This window comes from Acomys russatus, chromosome 2 (genome assembly GCF_903995435.1).
Source record: "Acomys russatus chromosome 2, mAcoRus1.1, whole genome shotgun sequence".
Taxonomy (NCBI): Eukaryota; Metazoa; Chordata; class Mammalia; order Rodentia; family Muridae; genus Acomys; species Acomys russatus.
This window is the reverse complement of record NC_067138.1, coordinates 84,214,676-84,239,019: the sequence shown is the minus strand read 5'-3', so window position 1 is coordinate 84,239,019 and position 24,344 is coordinate 84,214,676. Positions and strand designations below refer to the sequence as shown.

General features: G+C 35.8%; 1 long non-coding RNA gene across 1 annotated transcript in view; it reads left to right on the top strand.

Moving 5' to 3' along the window:
• The window catches only part of LOC127204562 (uncharacterized), a 956,944-nt gene that overhangs the window by 817,952 nt on the left and 114,648 nt on the right, over positions 1-24,344 (top strand). Inside the window, exon 5 of the long non-coding RNA XR_007832481.1 lies at positions 1,659-1,697. This is a non-coding gene — a long non-coding RNA (uncharacterized LOC127204562). The remainder of the gene's footprint in view (positions 1-1,658; positions 1,698-24,344) is intronic.

Here is a 24,344-nt window from a genome sequence, read left to right as displayed (position 1 = left end):
AGATGAACCATAGTTAGCCTGAAATATGCAAACATAAATCAACATATTATCTATGGGCTATTAAGGGTGTGTGTGTATATATATATATATATATATATATATATATATATATATATATATATATATATATATATATATATAACTATATTTAACAACATTATTAGCTATAATCTAAGTTTTGCTCCTCCTGCCAACAAATAATCTATCATGTGAAACTATGGTGGAGATGTGCATCTAATGAGTTCCTCCAAAGATGTCATGTCTGGATGCACTGTCATAGTGCCAGCCACAGGTCTCTGTGTAGCCACTTTTCTACGTCTCATGGGCCTTGATAATGGATGCTTACTTTGTGATTATTTTGACACACACACACGTGCCTATATACATATAAATATATATATATATAAAGAACATTTTATATGTAAAATTTTGTTGCCTCAGAGTCACAAGAAATAACCAACTTAAATTATGTGAACAAAGGAAACAAGCTGACATTCTTTATGGTTCTTGTGAGAAGCGGTAAGATACGGTACATGGACTGTCAACATTTTACTACTGAATCAAGGCTGGAGCTTTGGTGATCTCAGGCATAGAACAGAAGCTGGATTTTGACAAAACACTAGGTTTGGAGAGAAGTCTCAATAGATTCACTTGGGCTTCTGGTTGCCTTTTAGCTAGGTAGCATTATAGGAGTTATTCTGACAAGATAGAAATAATTTTGTTTCACGTGTCTGCACATATACAACCAGGGAAAACAGTATTGACACCTTGTCACATATATTGTGTCCTCCATTCTCTTTCACGGGTATGTTTTCTTGATATTCAGTATGTAAGCTTAAACTGATTTCCAAGGCAAAATGGAAAGGCTCCCATCAAATGTTTTAAAAATGAGCTCCTGTGTTTTGTAATAATAATGGTTGGAAGTTCAATATTTCTTCTCAAACACAGAGGCAGCGAGCCATATTTACAAAAGAGCTCTCTGTTTGCCATTTCCTTTACACAAGACAACATTGATAAAACCTTTGAACCCACACAGGTGCCAGGCCTTCTCTGGAGAATTTGTACTGCCTGGATACTGCCTTTTATTTGAACTTCAAACATCTTTGAAAAATAGGAGCCGATTTAAATACCATTTGGAAATTTAAAGCCTTTTATTTTATTTTGTTATAATGTCTTCCCTGGATGTACTTTGTGGAAATAAATCAGTGTTGTAACTAATTATTGCCCTACAGCCAGCAAGGGCCTGAAAATGTAAGAGAATTTGGAAAGTGAAGCTTTGATGTGCTTCACACTCCAAAACTTAAACATGTGTACTAAATACTGACAAACTTGAGTGAATTTAACAATAATCTCACTATTTTTGAGAAATAGGTCATTTGTTAAATGATTTTATGGTCATTTAAGTAATTGAAAAAATGTTTTTCTTAGCTAGACTGTCCACTTATGCTACTGACTACAAGGGCACAATATGAGGTTTTAGTTATTTTATTAAGTATGTTTTAAGTGGAAACTTATTTTTGTCTAGGAAATGATTTCCAAAATTTGTCTTTTAGTTTGCCATATTTGTAAAGATGATGTAGAATAACAACACTGTATTTCTTTTAAAAAAACAGACCATTAAAACCTCCTGTTTTCTCCTTTGTTTTGTCTTACATCAGGCTTGGACTCCTGGATCGTCTGGTGACTTCAACTGTCTGGTGAGTTTTATTAAGTTCTGTTTTGTCTCACAGGTACTGTTTTCTCTTGTTTCTATTATTTTCCACTCATCATTAGAGGAATGTTTTTTTCTCACTTAAGTCTCAGTCATTTAAGGAAAAGTTTTCCTAATTTTTATTTACTGAGGGTGACTCTTATAAGGGCAAAATCAATTTTATTTTGCAGGTACCATGATGTGCTCAACCTTGATATTTGACAATTAACCTCATGAGTCAGGAGAGCATTCCAAAGGAACACAACAGAACTCACCAGGGAGTTTTAGTTGAGAGAAGCCTTTGCTAGAGATCAGTAATATGTAGGATCAACTTGAAAGTTTAAGATAGCTGAAGCTAATTTAAAAATACACAGCCACAAAGAAGACTAGACAATAACTAAGCTTTTTTTCTTTTTTTTTATTAATTTATTCTTGTTACATCTCAATGTTTATCCCATCCCTTGTATCCTCCCATTCCTCCCCCCCCCCCATTTTCCCATTATTCCCCTCCCCTATGACTGTTCCTGAGGGGGATTACCTCCCCCTATATATTCTCATAGGGTATCAAGTCTCTTCCTGGCTACCTGCTGTCCTTCCTCTGATGCCACCAGGTCTCCCCCTCCAGGGGACATGGTCAAATGTGAGAATGTGAGGCACCATAGTAGGTGAGATATACACTATGGAATACTACTCAGCTATTAAAAACAAGGAATTCCCGAAATTTGTGGATAAATGGATTGAGCTAGAAATGATCATAATGAGTGAGTTAACCCAGAGGCAGAAAGAATCAAATGGTATATACTCACTTATATCTGCATACCAGCCCAAGGGGCATGTCCCACGAAAGCCTTCACTTACCAGGAAACTGGGACAAAGGGGAAGGCATCCTATTGGGACTCTAAATGAGAGACGCATGGGAGAATAGCAAAATAAAAGGATACAGAGGGTCCTAGAAATCTACAAGTAGAACATTATGATAGGCAGATTTGGGCCCAGGGGTCCCACTCAAACTAAGGCACCAGCCAAGGACAATACAGGAGGTAAATTTTAAACCCCTTCCCAGATCTAGCCAATGGTCAGAATATTCTCCACAGTTGAGTGGAGAGTGTGATATGACTTTCTCACATACTATGGTGCCTCACATTTGACAATAACCAAGCTTTAAAAATGTTTTCCACATTGAAGTAGAGTTACAAAATACTGAAAACTCTGTGCTTTTCCATATTGAAGCTCTTTAAATTCTCATAACCTTTACCTACCACACCAGTTACAGGCAAGCAAAAGTGTTCTGCTTGAACAGAAATGTAAGTCTTGCAAGAGAAATTTTTATAAAGTTGGTTATTTATCTATGCAGCGACTTTGTATTTGAATTTACTCCGGCCAACCTTTTGAACTAATTCTCACTACACTTTGAATCAAACCACGCTACACTTTGAATAATTCAATATTATTTTATTATAAAATATTATAGTGTTTTTTTATTTTATTAGTATTCTGAAAACTCTATGGTTCAGGTTTCTGTGTTCTCTGGGTTTCCTCGTGCTTTTCACAGCTGGAGGGACACTTTGTGCAATACAGACCCAACAGTCATGTGCATTTCTACACAGGTTGCAGGAACAAGTCCTAATCCTCCAGGAGCTAGATTCAGTGGCAGGAATAGGAGGCCCATCTCTCTGTGGTGGTTCTGTATCACTCACTCAGGCTTGCTTCAGGCTTTCTTCTTCTTCTTCTTCTTCTTCTTCTTCTTCTTCTTCTTCTTCTTCTTCTTCTTCTTCTTCTTCTTCTTCTTCTTCTTCCTCTTCCTCTTCTTCTTCTTCTTCTTCTTCTTCTTTAGCAGATCAACTGTCATGTGTTCATCTATATAGTCACCCAGCCCTGACTTTGCAATGCTGTTCCCAGTCTTCAAAATCTACCCAAATACCAAGAAAGCCTTGTTAAGCCCACAGTGCTTACTGTTACACAAAGAGAGTTACCATGAACAAAAAGACTATTTATGTGTGAGATCGTGTCACTTCTAAGAGCTTCTGCGTCATGCCTTCCTGTGGGAACTTGGTTTGCTTACTCCTCTGGGGTCAGCATCCTTCCTAGGAGAATCTACTTTGAAACATTCTGTCCACTTTGTCTCCAGTCTCTGAGTGTCATGAAATTAATGATCAAAAGTTACTAATATCCGTTCTACAACTAAGGAGAGCTGTTCTTGGCTATCCACACCAGGTTAGCCAGTCCATGTGCCAACTTTTGCTGGTCATGAGTAGTATCTGCATGCCCTTCCATTAGGCTGTCTAGAAAATTGTGAAAGGAAAAAAATTAATAATGATCTGTTTGGAGTTTCACTAACAATATATATGACAAAAAGTAATTAGGGTTTTTTTAAACTGAATTTTCAATGTCCTGGTAGCAGTGCCTCTTCAAGAAGAGGATGAAGATTAGCATCCTATTTCCCTCAGCATATTCTATAAATAGAAAAATCTGTCTCAGCCTTTATGGGGAGGTAGCACTTTACACACAGCCCAAAGCTTTGTTATCTCATTTCCATCATAACAAATAATAGATTCTTCTTCTTTTGTTTTTGTTTGTTTATTTTTTACTGAATATTTCTGAACTGCAAGAGTTAGAGCTGGGCCATATAATGTTCTTCCTTCTGAACTCCACATGCTCATTAAAATAGAGCAGGAGCTTTAAATATGTGAGATCAACATGAGGATTGTTTGGGATCTTCTTCTATCATTTCCTTTGTCTTAAATGATCCTCACTGAATAAAATCAAGATCCTATACAGCTCTAATGTACATACTTTCAAATCATGTTTCCCTGCAGGGTTTCCTTACCAGTATATTGTTTAGTATACAATATGATTTCACTTCTTTATAAGTAATCTTCCTTCAGTAAGTACCAGCCTGGTCATATTGTTCCATTCTTCTCAAGCTGCAGTATTTTACTTCTATGTACTGAGCCATCTTCCGTATCTATTCCTATCCCCATTTCTATTCATTGTTAAAGGCTAACTCCAGGCCTATTTTTCCTAGACTACTTGATAGTTTTAAATATTGTACTTTGATTCTCTTTCTGATAAGTAATATTTCAAGGATCACAAAGTTTAGCATTTTATCTAGCCAAGCTATCACTGAGTCTAGAGCTTTTTGTGTTGTGTCCACAGTTCTTACATGCCACAAGTTCACAAAGTTGAAAAGTAAGTCACCCTGACAACCTGTCTGTTAAATTCAGCACACTGAACACATAGTTCCATGCTTAATAGCTCCTCGAAAACCATTTTACAAATGAATTAGCTTATTTAGAATTTTGCTTTGTTTTGAATTTCATTTGCATAAAGTTTGCTTCAGTCCAGTTATGACTGGCAAAGCAAACAGCAAAATGAAGTTGAGAAAGACAGACAGCATTACCTGTGAAATGAAAATCTCAGCAGTTCTGATGTACAAATGAAAATATGCAAACTAATAATACAAATTAGGCATGTTAAAGTAAACTATGGTCAGTTACTATGTAGTTCTTAAACTACAAAAAAAATAACAGAGGCTCTGAGACCAACCATTAGTCATAAAAATTCCTTTCCATATTAATTTATGTAAGGTAAGGTACGAAAAGCTTATGATTCACTGATTTTGTGTCTTTGTGTGTAGCCGCAGCAATTTGTCCCGATTCATCAATTTTATTTTCTGAACCTGGAGCCTGAACCTTTAAAGAGGACAAAATAATAACATGCACAGTGGTATACAGTTGAATTCAAGTTTTAAAGAAATCACTGGGAATCATATGTAGTTGACAGACCTCTAGTCAAATTTTGACAGCATATTTTGTACCATTTTAGTGACAGGGCAAGTACAGGTGGAAGGCTTTCATGATTCACTTGAGTCACAGAGTTGATGGCTCAAGAAGAAGAGATTCAATCTTATTCCCTGATTCCAAAGACATACTTCCACCCAGAAAACCCAATCCTAAAGATACCCCAGAAATAGCTCGGAACTGTGAGTGTCATAAGAAAGACAGAAGATGAGTACTCCAAAGGAGAAATCACTCACTGTGCTTTTACTCTGCTTGGAAAATAGGGCAACTTGTTTTAAATCCAAAATCCACTGCCATAGCTATCCCAAATTATGAAACATACATTATTACGCTTTATATTTGTAAAACAATAGGCCTAATAAGGAGATTAAAGTCCATGGCAATACAATCCTTTAAGCATCAAATGGTGGTAATTATAGAAACTTATTTTTATTTATGCCCTTGGTGTCATAAGTAAATATTATGTAAAGTTTTAAGTACATTTTTATGTAAGTAAAAGTTTTATGTAAATTGTAAGTAAAGTTTGGCCATCTTGCTTTTCTGTTATTGTCATTATGGTATTGCAGACAAATTTTAAGCCTCATTCATATGTTTAGCATTAGTCATGAAATTTCCTTCAAATCATATGAATTATTCAATTGTAGAATTGCATTTTCCAAGAATCGAGAGAATTGAGTATTACATGCCATCTAAAGAATTTTAAGTAAGTTTTGTTTTCTAAGACCAAAACATCTTGATGTTTTAGAGAATTCTTTCCTTAAAAACTTAACTATCTAGATAATGTAGCTTTAGCTCCCAAGCACTTTGTTAAATTTGAAACCGATATCCAAATCCTGGGTTTGTGTCCAAAGAAGAAGAAATGAAACCACCAGGGCCACCTAATAGTTGTGAGTAAACACAGATATGAAAATTCTTTGGATATTTTATGCTAACATATATCTAATAAAATTACTTTAATTGTTAGTATGTGATATTGACCCTAATAGCTATTCTGTGAACATAGATTATGTATTTAGAATGAAGGGAAGTGTCATATTTGTATGTACTCATGAATCTGCTCACGTTATCACACTCTATTGAGTAACTATGTGTGCAAATGTTCATATAGGGATTGGAAAATACTATTTAAAAGTAAACTTAGAGATTACCCTGACTTTATAGTCCTGTGTCTTCTGTATAATTACATTACTTTTTTTTTTTTACTACTAAAATTTTAATTTTAAATGTCTGTTTTGCCTACACATATATCTGCAAGATGTGTGTGCCTGGTGCCTGTGTAAACTACAATAGGGTATCCGATCCTCAGAAACTGGAGGCGTGACCAGGCATGTGGGTACTGAAAACTGAACCCAGTTCCTATGGAAACCACTATGCATCCCTGGAGCGGCAGTTGTTATTAATTTTAATTGTTGTAGGACATTTTTTATGGAGTCACTTGCTGAGCTAGCAGGTTACTGCAAATCTCCATGACGTTGTGAGAGATTGTACCATCACCAGTACATCTGCCTTCTTTCCTGAATGTGTGGGCTGAGCTAATACATCTTTTCTGTTGAGTAGTAATGCTTATGCTAGCACATCTACTCCCTTTTTTTTTTCTTTGAGACTTAAGAGATTATGTTTGCTCACTGCTTTGCAGATAGGTGGGTGATTGGACATCACATGGCCAAAGGCAAAGAGACTTGAAGCTCATCACTATGTGCAAACAGAGGAGATAGTAGCCTAGCATCCTCCACTGCAGTGAAGCCTATAGGGACACATAACTTTGAGATGCCACCGCCACAGGAAGAGATCAAGACACCTGCTATGGAGCCTTCCATTTCTATAGCCAACTTCAGGAGCTAGAACCAAAACTTGCCTTTTCAAGTGACGTAGTTGCTTTGCTTATTTTGCCTTGTCAGAAGGTTTTAGCTGGCTCACACTATCCAAAATGACTGAGAGGATTGCTCACTACAGCATTGCTGTGACTCCCAGATGCAAAAACATTAATCTATATATAGACACACTTCTACAATTCTGATTTTGCTTTGAAATAATTTTTTATTTATCTTCACCAAGGTGTTGGGGGAACTATATATCAGGGGAAAGCTTAGAGCAGTCATTTTAGTCCCCTCAGCAAAATTCCTGGGGAAAATTCATCACACTATTTAGAGATCAAATTCAGCATTAGTCTTTCACCAAGGTGACCATGGGAACTGAGTAACATGGACAGGGTGTGGCTTATCAAAAATGGTCTGGTTTCATGTTAAAAGTAAACAGTATTTTGGTAATAGTACTTGTAGTTCATTAGTTTTAAATGTAGTAAAGAAACAGTTCATATTAGATACAATCTAGCAGTCATTTCCCAAGTTAGAAAGCACCAGCCTTCCTGGATGTGTGGGTTAAGTGTTGTTCAGCTCTCTGTTCTGAACATGTAGCTTGTTTGTTCAAATGACCTGAGAAGACACACCTCCCATGTGGTTAGCTCTTTGCTTTTTATAGTGAAAATCTCTCTGTACTGTTTTTTAAGAACCATACTAATTTAAATGCCACCAACATGTCCAAAGAGTGTCATTTCTACAACAGTTAATTAGTTAAACATAACCTTTCTACTTTATACATAGCACTGGAGATCAAAATTAATTGTATACAATTACCTAGAATTGAAAGATTTAAATTTATTGCTAAGGAAGGGGCACAACCAATTATGCCTCATAAAGCATTTCATGTCAATCACGAGCAACTCTGCAACAGTCAGAGAACATTCAAAGCTACCTCTCTAGGGCTTATTTCTCATCTATGATCTGAGCCACTGCATAGGGGGTTCGCGCTTACTGAGATGTCACATTCACCCAAGAAAATTCTTCCAGGGAGTTTCTGCAGGGTTTTTTGTTTGTTTGCTTGCTTGCTTTTGTTTAAACCTAATTTCACCTTCAGGATGTAATCTAAAAAAAATTTCAAAGAAGCACATTTCATTTAGGCAAAACAGTAACATGTACATCAACTTCTTTGACATTGGGAAAGCATTGCTCCATGTCAGCATATTCTCTTTAAGTATGGCATAGATGTACACACTTAGTAATGATCCGAGCTGCATTTGAAGATTTCAATTTTTGTGTGAAATCAAAAAGTACAGTCTCTGTGGAAAGTGAAACTAACTACTTGTGTTTTATTTCACCATCTGATGTATACTTTTAAAAACATTTCATTAAAACATAGAAATTCTAATAAGCCCACTGGTGATACCTACCATGTCATTAATACACTAAAGGGAGATCTGTGGTTATTTGAACTTGTAATCTCCTGCTGAATTGCTTGCATTCTCTGCTACATCGTCTTTTCCAGGTGTTCACAAAACTGGAAAAAGAAAAAACTCTCTGTATAACTTTTCTTTGTAAATCTCAAATCTCTCTATTCTTCCATGCGATTGAGTGCCATGCCCTCCTCTGCAAGTCCTTTCCACACCAGATCGTTGTCTATCAGCTTTCATGGGTCCCATATACTGGAAAAGCTCTGCAATTTGCAGCCTGTATTCCTACATACTTATTATTCTCTTTATCTTGACCTTCCAAAGGTTCTAAGGCTATTGTCTCCATTTGTGTGGTTTTTTTTCTAACTTTAACTTGAATTTTATTTAATGTTTTACAATGATGGGAATGGAACCAGGGACTCACTGAGTTACATCCGTAGTTCACTTTATCATATGATTTCATATAGTTTTGTTTATAATGAAGCATACAGATAAATTATTATGCATGATGAAGATCAGAGACTAATACAGCATAATTCTGAAGGCATCATTAAACAATGACAAGTGGTAAGTGAATGAGCTTCCATGGAAGTACACAGTGTGTGGGAGCCTTTCACAGGGCCACTTGATGTTGTTCCATAAAGCTCACATTTGAGAAGTATAGGTTCTAGCAATCCAAACAATGCCTTGTGGTTTAAATGACGTCATGGTCATGTGTGGGGCTTCATTCAGAGCTATCACCAGCCACAGATGGATGGAGGTTCGGCATGGCAGATGGAGGGCGTGACATTGTCCTCCCTATGGCTTTCTACACCTGAGTGACAATCTCACTTCACCCTCACTCCTTGTTTCTGAGATCTTACCAATAGCTTAGAAATTTGGCCTGGTACCTAGAGAGAGGAGGTACTTGAACGATGGTAATTTAGTCATTGTGTGGGGTGCCATGAAAGTGAATAAGATTTCTATGAAAGCTCTAAAACAATAGTTCTAGGGCAACGATTCTTGGCATTATATGATATACCAGTGGTTTCTTAGCTATGCACACTATCCATGAACCACGTTCAGAGCTTTTTCATACCTAGTTCCTACAAAACCAAAGGTGAGTCCACTCTTTGACAGACATGCAACTATTATACTCTCCCCCAGCCTGAATTGCTGGACTTCTGACTCAACTCATGCAAAATTCCTCTTGAATGTGCCTGCTTTTCTAAAACACAGAACAGGCTTATCAAACAGTAACAACTAAAGGAGATAGAATCAGTTTTTTAATTTTATGGCTATTTCAAATGAATTATTTTCTTGTATAAAATAATCTGCCAAAGATCCTTTTAAGTATTGGTGTTTTCAGTAAAAATTTTGCAAAAGAAAAATGCCTGTAAATATTCTAGAGTAATTTCTTTTCTCAAGTAAATATAATCCATGGGTATTTTGTTTTGTTTACCAAAATGTGGGTGAATAATTATAATATAATTGATTTTTTAATGGAATAAAGAATACTGTCTAAAGGGAATATTTTAACCTTGAACATAAGGCTATTTCAAGGTCCTTCCTGAAGACTCCTGCATGTCACCATATGAAAGAAAATGAAGTTAAATATCAAATATTTAAAAACTATTTAAGTCTTGCCTCATATGCAAACCAAACGCTTACATAAAATATCATATTTTATCATTAGCAGTCTGGCTTGTGAATTCATTCAGTATCCTAGTGCTTTAAAATGATTCAATAACATCATTTTAGTAGTAATTTTATTAATGTTTACCTCCAACACAGAGCATAGCAATGACCTGGCATCAAAGAATTGAAGATGTGGCAAGAATTCACGTTACCTCAGTAACCTTATTTTCCTTATTCCACGACGTAATATGTCAAAGGATGATATCATTCTAGAATCCTGATGTCAGACTTGTACAGACAATAATGGAGTTGTACTCCTCATTTTCCTGGTAGCATCACTGCATTTAAGAAAAGCAAGCGGGGGCTGGAGAGATGGCTCAGCGGTTAAGAGCACTGACTGTTCTTCCAGAGGTCATGAGTTCAATTCCCAGCAACCACATGGTGGCTTACAACCATCTATAATGTGATCTGATGCCCTCTTCTGGCCTGCAGATGTACATGCAGGCAGGCTCTGTATACATAATAATAAATAATAAAATCTTTAAAAAAAAAAAGAAAGAAAAAAAAAAAAAAAAAAAAAAAAAAAAAAAAAAGAAAAGCAAGCAAACACAAAGGCAAGCATTTATTTTCCACTTGCCATTCAGGAGATATTGAAGTTTGAAAGACGTCTGCTGTGACGGTAGAAGAGAAACCAGGTCTCAGTGGGCTAACATGTGTACTCTGCGGGTAAAGTGATGGGATTCAAGTTTATGGTATGATCTTGTGTTGACTGATTGCTATTGAAAACAGATACTTAGTTTTCTCATTGTTTATCAATATATGATCCCTAACATTTTCTGCATTTTCTCTATTTGAAAGCATAAATTTAGGAAATACAGTTTATGCTAATTTAATCTAGTTTACGATTCTCCCCCATGTAAAGGGCTCAGAGAATACACTGTACAACTTTAAATTTTACTAAATAAAATTTTAGGTATAATTTTTGAAGCTCTTCATATTCCTCTCTGGCAACTTCCTGTATGCTTATGGTTATCCACTGTTACAGGGCCACAATTAAAACCAGATTTTTCTCAATAGGAATGATTTACATGGTGTCAACTTACGTATAGAGGTTCTGTTCCACATTTAATGTACTATGATCAATTTTTAAGTGTTTTTATTATGTTTTTCTTTTTGACATATACATTTATATTATTACAGATAAGTAGAAAAATTAGATAGAGCAAGAAGAATCACAAAACAATCAGGGATCATATGGATGTTAATTCAAGGTGTTTTGGCTAATTGTATTTGGCAATCTTGTAGAAAACATCATTCCTATCTTGGTGAGTCTAAAATTCTGAATGAGAATCAAAATTCTGAATGATTCTCATTCAGAATATTATGATCAATTTTAATTCATAGCACCACATAGTTTTTCTACATAAGCCCAGACATCCCCAAACTTTACAATGTGTGTTATGAGTTCAGGGTTTTGCGCCCTTAAGGAATTAAGAATTTAAAGCATTAAGTAATTTTGTATTGGTTTGTGCTTTAAAAAAGAAGCACAGAAGATATAGCAACATCTTAAATAACTTTGAGATTTAGTTGTAGTCAGGCATAACTAGTTGCTTCTATAACTATAAACAAATATTTTAATATATCTAGGTCTCAGGTTTATCGTCTGTAAAATGTGCATATAGGCATAAATTATTTCCAGTCCCGAAGATTTATTTTGGAGGAAAAGTCTTACCCTTTTCCTATTTTTTTGGTATTTAGGTAAATGGGATGTTTCTGACATTCTCACTAAATTTTATGTAGGAGCAGAAATATATTACTTGTCATAATGTGTTGGATTTTTCAAATGTTTCTGCTCTGACTTAACATTCATATATGCAATATCCTCTTACAAAGGGAAATGATTAGCTATGTTTTTCAAAGGAATAATTAAGGATAACTCAACTATTTACTTTTTAGCTCCTACTTACTCTGAAAAACTAAAGAAATGTTTCATTGTGTTTCTACTGGCATATTTAAAAACTTTTCCTGTGTGATCGAAATGGGAAAACACTTTTAACTAGTCATCTTTAGCACCAGTGTTTAGGTCACCACAATTTTACACAATATTTTGAGAAGACGTTTTGGGAGAATTTATGCTTAGTTTTGAGGAGGATGAGGCAAGGCTCAGTTGTTTAGATCACTTACTACTCTTACACAGGACCTGGATTTTTGTCCCCATCACCCACATGGCAGCTAATCAACATCCATATCTTGAGTTTTGAATGAATAAGGCTTTTGTGGCTTCCTTAAGCACTGGGAACATGTAGCGCACAGAAATGGGTGCACTGATGCAAAGAAAACACCCATTCACATAAGAATAAATCTTGTTAAAATGTGTCTTTAAATTCCTCAGAAGATGGAAAGATGTCCCATCCTCATGGACAGGCAGGATTAATATAGTAAAAAATGGTCATTTTACCAAAAGCAATCTATAGATTCAATGTGATTCCTATCAAAATCCAGCACAATTATTTACAGACCTTGAAAGAACAATTCCAAGCTTCATATGAAAAAACAAAAAGAACACAAATAAATAAAACAATCCTGTATAATAAGAGAACTTCCCTGACTTCCAGCTATACTACAGAACAATGAATGGTACTGGCATAGAAATAAATTGGTTCATTAATGGAATAGAATCAAAGACCCCACAAACCTATGAACACTTGAGTTTTGACAAAAGAGCCAAAACCACACAATAAAACAAAGAAAACACGGTTACAAATGGTGCTGGGATAACTGGATGTCTACATGTAAAAAAATATAAATAGACCCATATTTATCACCCTGCACAAAACTCAAGTCCAAGTGGGTCAAAGACCTCAACATAAAACCAGATACACTAAATCTATTAGAAGAGAAAGTGAGGTAGAGCCTTGAACTCATTGGCACAGGAGACAACTCTGAACAGAACACCAACAACTTAGGCTCTAAGGTCAACAATTAACAAATGGGCCCGTTTGAAACTGAAAAACTTCTGTAAGGCAAAGGACACTGTCAATAACATGAAATGACAGTCTACAGATTGCGAAAAGGTCTTCACCAATCCTCCATCAAAGTGCTAATATTCAAAATATATTTTAAAACTCAAGAAGCTAAACACCAACAAACTAAACAATCTAATTAGAATATGGGGTACAGAGCTAAAATGAGAATTCTTAACAGAGGAATCTCAAATGACCTAGAAGCACTTTAAAGAAATGCTCAACGTCCTTAGTCATCAGGGAAATGCAAATCAATATGACTCTGAGATTCTATCTTACACCTGTCAGAATGCTAAGATCAAAAACTGAAGTGACAACACATGCTGGCAAAGATGTGGAGAAAGGGGAACATTCCTCCATTGCTGGTGCGAATGCAAACATATACAACCACTTTGGAAATTAATCTAGTGCTTTTTAAGAAAATTAGGAATAGTGCTACCTCAAAACTCAGTTATACCACTCCTTGGAATATACCCCAAAAAATGCAGCACCATATATATGGATGCTTTGCTCAACTATTCTAGAAGTCTTATTCATAATAGCCAGAATGCAGAAACCACTTGAATGTCCTTCAACTGAAGAATGAATAAAGAAATTGTGGTACACTTACACAATGGAATACTAGTCAGCTATTACAAACAAGGAAATCATGAAATTCTTAGCCAAATGGTTGAAACTAGACAATATCCTGAGTGAGATAAACAAGACCCAGAAAGACATACATGGTATGTATTCACTAATAGGTGCATTTTTAGCCATATAGTACAGAATAAACATACTATAATTCACATATCCAAAATAGATATGTAACAAAGAGTACTCAAGGGAGGAGGGTTAAATCTCACTCAGAAGGGAAAGTTGAAGTGGTTGAAGAGAGGATCAAGGGAGGGATGGAGTGCAGAGAGAAATACAGCTGGAGAGCAGATCTGGGTCTAGCATCATGAGAGCACAGAGGGTATTCAGAGAGAAGAGAATCTGTGATGGGGGCAACTCTGTGACAAGCTGGAGACCTAAGACAGGATATAGGCTTCTGGGAAAATATGTTGGTGACTCTAGTTGAGACTCCTCGTAGCAGGTGTCATTGAGACTAGACAGTACTTATAGTGGAGGGAGGGGAGCACCAACCTACCTAGAAAAACTTCAACCCAAAATTTACCCTGCCTAAAAGATGGGCAAGAACTAAGATAGAGCAGAGATTGAGGGAATGTCAAACCAATGCCTTTCCCAAGCTGAAACACACCCCACTGAGAAAGACCCAAACCCTGACACTATTAACTCTGCTACACTCACAGACAGGATCCTAGCATAGCTGTTGAGGGAGAGGCTCCACCCAACAGTGGATTGAAAACAAATGCTGAGATTTACAGCCAAACACTGAGTGAAGCATAGTGAGTCCTGTGGAAAAGTGAGGGAAAGCGTAGAAGGACCTGGAGGTGACAGGAGCTCCCTAAAGAATAGCAACAGAGCCAACTAACCAGGACCCAGAGGGGCTTGTGGATACTGAAGGCTGACTAATTGTTATGGGACAGCCAACTGGTGTGTTCTTCCCTGGGCAAAACTATTTCTCCTGCTCTCAGCATTCCTTACTTGCTTGCAGTTCTTTGTCTAGAACTGAGGCCTCATGGGCGTTCCTCCTTTAGTGTTAGCATATCTATTGATGTCCTCCTTGTCCCGGTGCTGTGTAGAGAGGCATGTTGTGGAAACTTCATTCTGTGACACTTCTATGAGATATAGTCTGACAGCAAACTTTCTTCTGCAGTGTTCCCTGGCCCTCAAATGAAGGAGTTGAATTGTAGATGTATACGTTGGAACTTGGCCCCACCACCTTTCATTTTGGTTAGCTGTTGTATTCTGTAATGCTATCCTTGTGAGTTGATGTGGCTCTGTTTAGGTTGTTGATCTCTTCTAAGTTTAATTGTAGTGGTTTGACAGAATATAGACATTGATCCATTTCCTTTAGGTTTTTCAACTTAATGGAGAACTTTTAGAAAAAGTATTTCCTTATAGTATTCTAAATTTCTTTGGTATCTCGGTAATACTTCCCTATTTATTTCTGATTCTGCTAATTTTGGTAAACTCTTTTGTTTTTCTCCTTTTTGTTATTTGGCCAAAGGTTCTGTACTTCCTTATACATATTCTCAAATGACCTCCTAGATTCCTTGATTATTTGAATTGTTTTATTTTGTTTCTATTTCATTAGTTTCTACTTGACAGTTATTATTTCTTTCTATCTACTGGAACTGAGTTTCATTTGTTTTTGTTTTATCAACTTTTTGAATTGCATTACTAAATCATTTTTTAGTAGGCACTTAAAACTATTAATTTCTCTTGTAGAACTGCTTTTAGTGTGTCCTATGTTTTTTGTTGTGTTGTTTTCATTTTTTTCAAGAATTTTTTCTTTATTTCTTTTTTGACCCAATTATAATTCAGTAATCAGTTGTTTAATATCCATAAGTTTGTGTGTTTATTAAAGATTTGTTCCTTATCCATTGTAAGTTTTATTACAATATAGTCAGGTAGAATATATGACATTATTTCACTCTTGGGATTTTTTACAGAGTTGTTTTTTTGTCACATTTTTGTGTCCTACTTTAGAGAATCTTCATGCAGCTAAGTAGAATGTGTACTTATTAATGTTTTGAATATTTTGTAGATATTTGTTGAGGCCATTTGGTGTCTGATATCATTTACTTCAGATGTTTCTCAGCTTATTCTGTGGTCAGACTACCTATCCATTTCAGAAAGTAAGCATTGAACTCACCTACTATTACTGGATTGATGTTAATTTATGTCTTTAATTTAAGTAATGCATTTGATTAAAAGAAATTAAGTTCACTAGAGCTTACTGAATATATATTTAGGATAGCAATGCCTTCTCTCAACTGTTCCATTGATTAAAATGAAGTAGCCTTCTTCATCTTTTCTGATTATTTTGAGTTCAAAGTCTATTTTGTCAGAAATTAATATAGTGATACCTGATTGCTACCTGGTCATATTCAATTGGAGTACAGTTGTTTTTCTTTTTACTTTAAGATAGTGCCATTTTTAAAAGCTAAAATGTATTTCTTATAGACAGTAGCTACATGGATTTTATTTCTTGATATGGCCATATTATGTACTTTTTTGAAGACGTTAGGCTGTTAATATTTAAAATATTTTCATATTCTTTGCTTATTTCTTCTAGATCATCTACTTTTCTTGAATTCTAATATTCTCTCAAGCAAGCCTAGATTAATTCTTATTGCTTGGCTTTTCCTTCCTTTTTGCAGTTGGACTATTGAATTTTCAGTTCCATTGTAATTTCAGCTTGAGTTGCCTCAAATATCTCTATCTTATTTATAACTGTTTTTAATCCTTGGTTTGTCTTTGTCATGTCGATCAGCCTTACCTTTGCAGGGTGTTTTATATGTTTGTTTGTTTTTTTCTTTGTTTTGCATAAGCTAGGATTTTATTCTGTTTAAGTCTTTCTTGTTAAGTTCATTGAAGTATTTCTACATGTTTTCTTTAATCTCCCTGAATTGTTTTATGTTTATAATTATTCTTTTAAATTATGTGTCAGTGGTTCATCTGATAGTTCTCACTAGCAAACATTTTTAAAGGATTAGTGGGTTTTTGAAATGCAGATACTGCCTGGATCATTAGTATTATTTGTATTTTTGCAATGAGATGTATACATGCAGAATTCTTTGGTTTTCTTTGTGTCTCATTATTATATATTAATCTGTTTGGAGCTAATGAGAGGGTGTGGTTCTCATGTTGAGCCTAGACATTGGAATTAGCTTAGGTGACAAAAAGTCAGGTGAACAGTGGAGTCAAGGCTGGTGTGAAGGATGTGCTTCCGGGTCCTATTTTGAAGACAGCGATTATATCTGGAGGTTGGAAAGAGTCATAATATTAGATGTTCAGGCAGATTCATCAGAATAGACCTTGGAGAAGAATGTATAAAATATCGTTGAGTGGAAAGGTTAAATGTGGCTTGGTAGGTGCCTGTGGATTGAGAGTTGGCATGCAAAATCCTAACAAAATCCTAGACATTGGTAGCTCCTCAGGCAGAAGTGGTAAGACTGGGCAGAGACACTGAATTTAGGACCTGAGCGAGATCTTCGGTTGGGGAGGTTTGTCAAGTGGAGGGTAAGGATAAGTTTCATGGCTAGACAATGGAGAAAATGTAATAAGCCTGGCTGATTAGAGGGGTTACATATTGATGTAGAGGGTCTGGCCTATAGATTATTCATGGTGTTACATATTTGCACCAATTTAATTATTATATACTTCCCCTTTCCCCTTAAATTTGAATAGAACATTTTTTCTCTTTCTTTCTGTCATCAGTTCCAACCAGAGCACTAAATTGATGCTAATCATGAATATTAAATGATTATAAAGCGGTTGTTTAGTGACTTTTTGATGAAATGAACAAATACATGGATTTATTCACTCTAGATAGGACACGGACAATAGACTTATAAGACAGTTCTACTCAACAGTAGCTCTTTGGAATAGAGGCTATGGTTGTTGACAGATATATAAATGAGGGCTTACTTATAAGATCATGGGTGACTCCCTCAACTCCTCACTGAAAAGCCCATTCTAACATAGAAGAGAAGTCCTGAAACCTTCATTCCTGGAGCTCTAGGTCCAAATTGCAGGCAACTTGTCAGAGAAGGTCCAAACCCATGGATAATTTCCTCTTTTCTGCCTTTAGTTATAGAAGATGTCAATCTGGGGAGGGCCTTTTTGAGTCTTGTTTCTTTATGAGTTTGCTGAGCTTGCTGGTTTGGCTTCTCTAAGTCTCAAGGGTCTTCCTCCTCCATTCAAGAAGAAATGTCTCAATTTACCTGACATAACTAAACACAAATATTAATAATGTGTCTTTCCTGATTTAAAATATCAGATCATTAACAGAATTCAGGCAATCTTTTCAGAGCAGTCACTATGTGCTGGTGTCCAATCCTGAAGTGTTAGTGTTATAGAATGTCTCCCTTCCCTTCAAACTGCCCTCTGTACAGTAAGGACAACAATAATGAATGAAATTTTTGCAGGTCATCTTTCCCTTCATCTCTAAACATGCTGGAGCTCAGAAATGCAAAGTCCCAGATCTTATGATGGGGTTATAGGTGAAACTAGGCTTGTTGACTTTTCTGACTCATAGATAAGTACTGTATGGAATGAATTCTTTTTCTGGCAGCCTCCTTTCTTTTAATGACTGTCAAAAATAAAGATGAAAAACATCATGGCCATGGATACAGACCATCAATAAAAAAATAATCACAATATACTGTAAATCATCCTAATCTTGCATCCCTCTTCCATGCCCCGTTCACACTTTTTAGTTGTCACTATACAAATCATTTATCCTTTTTTTAAGTTTTTAGTCTAATAGATTGAAATCTAAAGAGGACAAAACAGGAAGATTTTATTAAAGGTTGAGAGAAGAAGCTGCAATTTGTGGGAGATAAAGCCTATTTATATGCAGGTATAAGTAGCATCCATGTCATTGGCCCAATTCCAATAGAATTTTAGCAAATTCTTATTGAGTCATGTAAGGTACATATATTTTAAAATATTCATATATTTTTCTTCTATTTTTATGATTTTATTTATTTTTGATACTGAGAATTTTTCATTTATTTAAGTTTATTGTCTATTAATAGTGTCTGATTTTTATGATCTGTTTAAAATGATTTTATGCAGTTCAAGATTCTAAGATTACTATCTGTTCCTTTTTGTTTTCCAATTTTATTTATTTCATAATTATATATAGTAATACACTTTGGTCATATTCTCCTCCCACATAATCCTTTTTTATTCCCTTAGCTTTGTATTTTTAGTGTGCTTTTTTATTTCATTTTTTCATATTAATCAAGTTTGCTTCAAAATATGACAAAGAAACATAGTTTCATTTTACTGGCAGGAACCTAACAAGTGGTCTCAATCACATTACTGGATAATCAATATTTTATTCTCTGCTTTGTACTAATAAACTGGTATTCCTGTTGTTATTACAATGTCCATTTTTATATTCACATGTCAAAATACATTCTACTTTAATAACATTTCTTAAAGTGTTCTCAACTCTTCCCAGAATTATATGACTATGAAGAAACTAGCCAATTCTCAAAAGTTTCAGCTCAGCTTCACATACCATCTAATTTGCAAAGCTGTGACAGACAACTTGTTTTTGCTGCTATGCAGAAATTTACTAAAGCACGACTTTCCTCTCTTTAAACTGACAAGTGGCTATTAGACAAATCTGTTTTAGCTCAATGGTAAGAGCAGCGCCTACATGAGTCAGTAGTAAAATGAGCCACAGGAGATGTGGCTCATGACAGAATGTTTGATAAACCTGTGTAAACATACTGGCTTCAGTCCTCAGAACAACGCCAATGAGAAACAGAAGGAGCAAACATGGTTTCACCATGACTTAGCAAGCAGGGTTCTGTAAGGGGACAGTCTGTGTTTCTTATTTGTTTACACTAATTTGCACTCACTCCTTTTTCACCATTATGATTTAAAAAATGTATTTGGCCTATAACACCAATTACATATCAGCATTAACCATTTCAGTCATAAGGCTGTCTTTTGAAGGTAGACTTAATTTGCTGGTGGCCAGAAGCAGACAGGATGATCTACCTTCCTGAAAATTTCTTCCAGAGATCACAGTACTTATGCTGCCATGGATACAGTGTTAGAGATAGAAATCTTGTGACAGTGGGTAAGGTAATGATACTAAACCCCACCCAAGCCCCACTTTATAAAGTCAGGATAATTAGCTATATCCTTTGAATTCTTGCTGCAGATTTGTTCCTTCTTTTTTATATACATATGCTATTTTTTATTAATTTATTCATATTACATCTCAATTATTATCTCATCCCTTGTATCCTCCCATTACTCCCTCCCTCCTGCTTTCTCCCTACTCCCCTCCCCTATGACTGTGACTGAAGGGGACCTCCTCCCCCTGTATATGCTCATAGGGTATCAAGTCTCTTCTTGGTAGCCTGCTATCTTTCGTCTGAGTGCCACCAGACCTGATGATATGCTCTTTCAGAGTGTGTACTTGGGTCTTCTCTGCCATATGACAAAAGGCTTATGTATGGACTGGTTAATATTGTATTTTTTCCACAGAAATGAGTGATTCAAGAGGCTCTACATATGTGTTTTAAAAATCTACCAACATTTCAAAGGCCAACTTAGTTTGGATCTCTATGTGTGAAAATATCACAAATAAGTCTTTCAGTACCTGATTGTATTATCAATCTAAGATTTGTATGATTCTTATATTTCCTCTTCCATCGCATAACTGAAAATGGTCAAGATCTGACATATGGTTAAAATTGTTTAATTTAAATAATTTTTTTCTGATTACAGCTCAATTGTTATCCCCTCACTTGTATCCTCCCATTCCCCTCTCCTTCCCTCTTTTACTCTATTCCCCTCCATTATGTCTGTGACAGAAGGGGACCTCCTCCCCTACCATATGATCTAAGTCTAACAGGTCTCATCCTGGTAACCTGATTACCCTTCTTCTGAGTGCCACCAGACCTCCCCATCAAGGGGAAGTGGTCAAATAGGGGACACTAGAGGTCATGTCAGAGTCAATTCCTGCTCTCCACATAACTGTGGAGAATTTTTTGTCCATTGCCTAGATCTGAATAGGGGTTCTAGGTTACTGCATGCATTGTCGGTGCATATCTGCCAGCCTTACTGGTCTTCTTGTAGGTTTCTAGGACCCTCTGGATCCATCTATTTCCCCATTCTCTGATACCTCTCTCATCTGGAGTCCCAGTAGGAAGTCCCAGCAACTATCCCAATCTCCTGCTAAGTGACGACTTTTAGGGACATCCCTGCTGGCCTAGTATCCAATTATAAGTGAGTATGTACCATGTGTATCTTTCTGGGTCTGGGTCTGGTTAACTCAGTTCCATCCATTTAGCTGCAAATTTCAAGATTTCCTTGTTTTTAATAGCTGAGTAGTATTCCATAGTGTAAATGTACCACAGTCTCTTTATCCATTCTTTGACTGAGGAGCATCTAGGTTGTTTCCAAATTCTTGCTATTACGAATAAGGCTGCTGTGAACATGGTTGAGCAAATGTCCTTGTTGTGTGGTGGAGCATCTTTTGGGTATATTCCAAGGAGTGGAATAGCTGGGTCTTGAGGTAGCTCTATTCTTAATTTACCTAGAAAGCACCAGATTGATTTCCAAAGTGGTTGTACAAGTTTGCACTCCCACCAGCAATAAAGGAGTGTTCCTCTTTCTCCACATCCTCACCAGTATGTGCTGTCACTTGAGTTTTTGATCTTGGCCATTCTTGTGAATGTAAGAGGGAATCTCAGAATCATTTTGGTTTGCATTTCTCTGATGATTAAGTATAGTAAGCATTTCTTTAAGTGTTTCTCAGCCATTTGATATTCCTCTGTTGAGAATTCTCTGTAAAAAGAATAGCATCTTCAACAAATGTTGCTGATCTGACTGGATGTCTACATGTAGAAAAATGCACAAAACTCAATTCCAAATCAATTAAAGCCCTCAACATGAAACCAGAGACACTAAATCTGTGAGAAGAAAACTGGAGAGGAGCCTGGAACTCATTGACACAGGAGACAACTTTCTGAACAGAACACCAACAGCCCAGGCTCTAAGGCCAATGATTAATAAATGTAACTTCATAAGGCTGAGAAGCTTCTGTAAGGCAGAAAACAGTGCCAACAGAACAAAGTGACAGTTTACAGACTGGGGAAAGGTCTTCACCAACCCTACATCTGACAAAGGACTAATATCCAAAATATATAAAGAACTCAAAAAATTAAACACCACCAAACCCAATAACCCATTTAAGAAATGGGGCTCAGAATTAAACATTTTTGATGTTGGTCATAACCATGGACTAGAAATAAGAAAGGATGAGTAGCTTTCTTCCTAAATTTATTTATATTTTTCTGATTAATTGGTCAGAATTATTAACATCGTAATTCTTATTTTTTAGTCATTGATTAATATTTTTGGTCTTATTTCAAGAAAATATAGGAAATTAATATACCTTAAAATTTTTCTAAGGTAGACATAGAATACTAATAAAAACCTGTGTTCACCTGACTAAAAATAAGCTTTATTATGTCGCCTCCAGAGAGCTAGACGTGGGTGTTAAAGAACTAAGCTGTGTATTAAATAGAATAATCTTAGCCACTTACAGTTATTTGACCGAAATGAAAGTTTGAACATGACTTAAACATGCTGAGGTTTATAAATGTTGAGATTTTGAAGCATGTAAAGTTGACCAGGCTAGCAGCTAATTCGACAACCGAGTTTTTCACCAATATCTTTTATATCCACTGTAGACATTAGCACTGCATTTTATTCCTGTTAATATAACATTCATTTATCCAGCTACTGAAAATAATAACTACCAATAAGTGATATTTTCTAGACATTTTTGAAATCAATATTTGGTAATATACTGCTTTACAAACATTCTCTGGGTTTCTAGTACTGACAATAAACAAGAAAAATTGAAATATTCTGAGGCCAATGAATAGACTGATGAAAGCTTTGGTCACCCTAACTTGTACAATAGACATTTTAGGGGGTGAAGCGTCCCCTGTTCATAAGGACAGCTGAGCGTCCCAGTATGGTTGTGTTTATTTGGCATTTCTGTCAACCACTTGAGTAGTTCAGAATGCCTCTCTTGACAAGCTGAGGATGGAAGCTTCTCTCATGGGACAGCATTGCTCCTTCCCTGAGGGTTTAATTTGTTTCTGCCTGAAACGGAGCATCATGCTTTTGGCAGCGTGCAAATTAAAAATATTAATGAACTGAAGTAAAAGGCAAAATAAAATGGCTTTTTTATTAAATCACAATCAAAGTTTGTGTTCATATCTCAGAGTTGTCAGCCTGTCAGTGTGTCCCTAGGCTCAAACATAGGAAGAAAATTTGATGAATTTTAGTTGTATGCCCTTATACTTATTACTGAATTCTTTCAGGAATGAGAAATGTTATTATTTCCATTTCCAACACAGATGGCTATAATTTTCACATTGGCTAATAAAGAAATTTGAAATTAAGTGTTAAAGAAAACCTCCATAGTATGTTCTGTTATTAGTATTATTAGTTTATAACTGGTACCAAATTCCAAAGAAACCCAAAGTTAAATTCTTCAGGTTAAAATAAATAATAAGCTTGCTTGAGCTTTCTATTTCATCTGACTGTAGTACGATCTCACAGCACTAATGCCGAAATGAATACGAATGTAAACACCCTGTGCCTTCATGCATCAAGATTATGGGGTTTGTGTTCTGGAAAGTTTTTACTAGATTATTTTTTCAATGCTCAACATTTCATGCAGGTGGGTGTGTCTGTGGAGCTTCAGAGCCATACCCAGGATTCTGAACCAGATATGCTTACCTATGCAGATCCTGTGAATGCTTCTCACTTGTAATCCATTGATAAGAGCTGTTAAAAAAGCAAGACTTCTTTCTCTTCACATTTCAGCTGCCCTGTGTGGTGGAGGGAGAAGAGGAGCTTTGTTACCTTATAGAAACTGCATTACATAGGCCTTGTATTCTCTGACCATTTAGGTAGTGTTTATAGATGGTCTTAATGTCACCACATGCATAGTAAATGGCCCTTTGCTGAGAACCAATGGGATAGGGTGTCCTAGATGTAACTCCTCCAGAGAATTTCTCAGTACCCCATCACTATGAATCAAGTTCTAACACAAGATAATGAGCAGGCTGTCATTTGGCACACAATTTTACTTGTTTTTATGGATTTTTGTCAATGTTTTATATCTGCCAATAAATACATAATAAATAAGATCAACATATAAATTGTCAACTAATATATATACACACAAACATATACACACATATAGCATGGATGTATATGTACATACATGTAATATACCTACCTGTCCTAGGTGATACCTAATGATGATAAATACTATCTGTTATTCATGATAATATGAATAGAGAGCTCTCTGGATGAGTTCA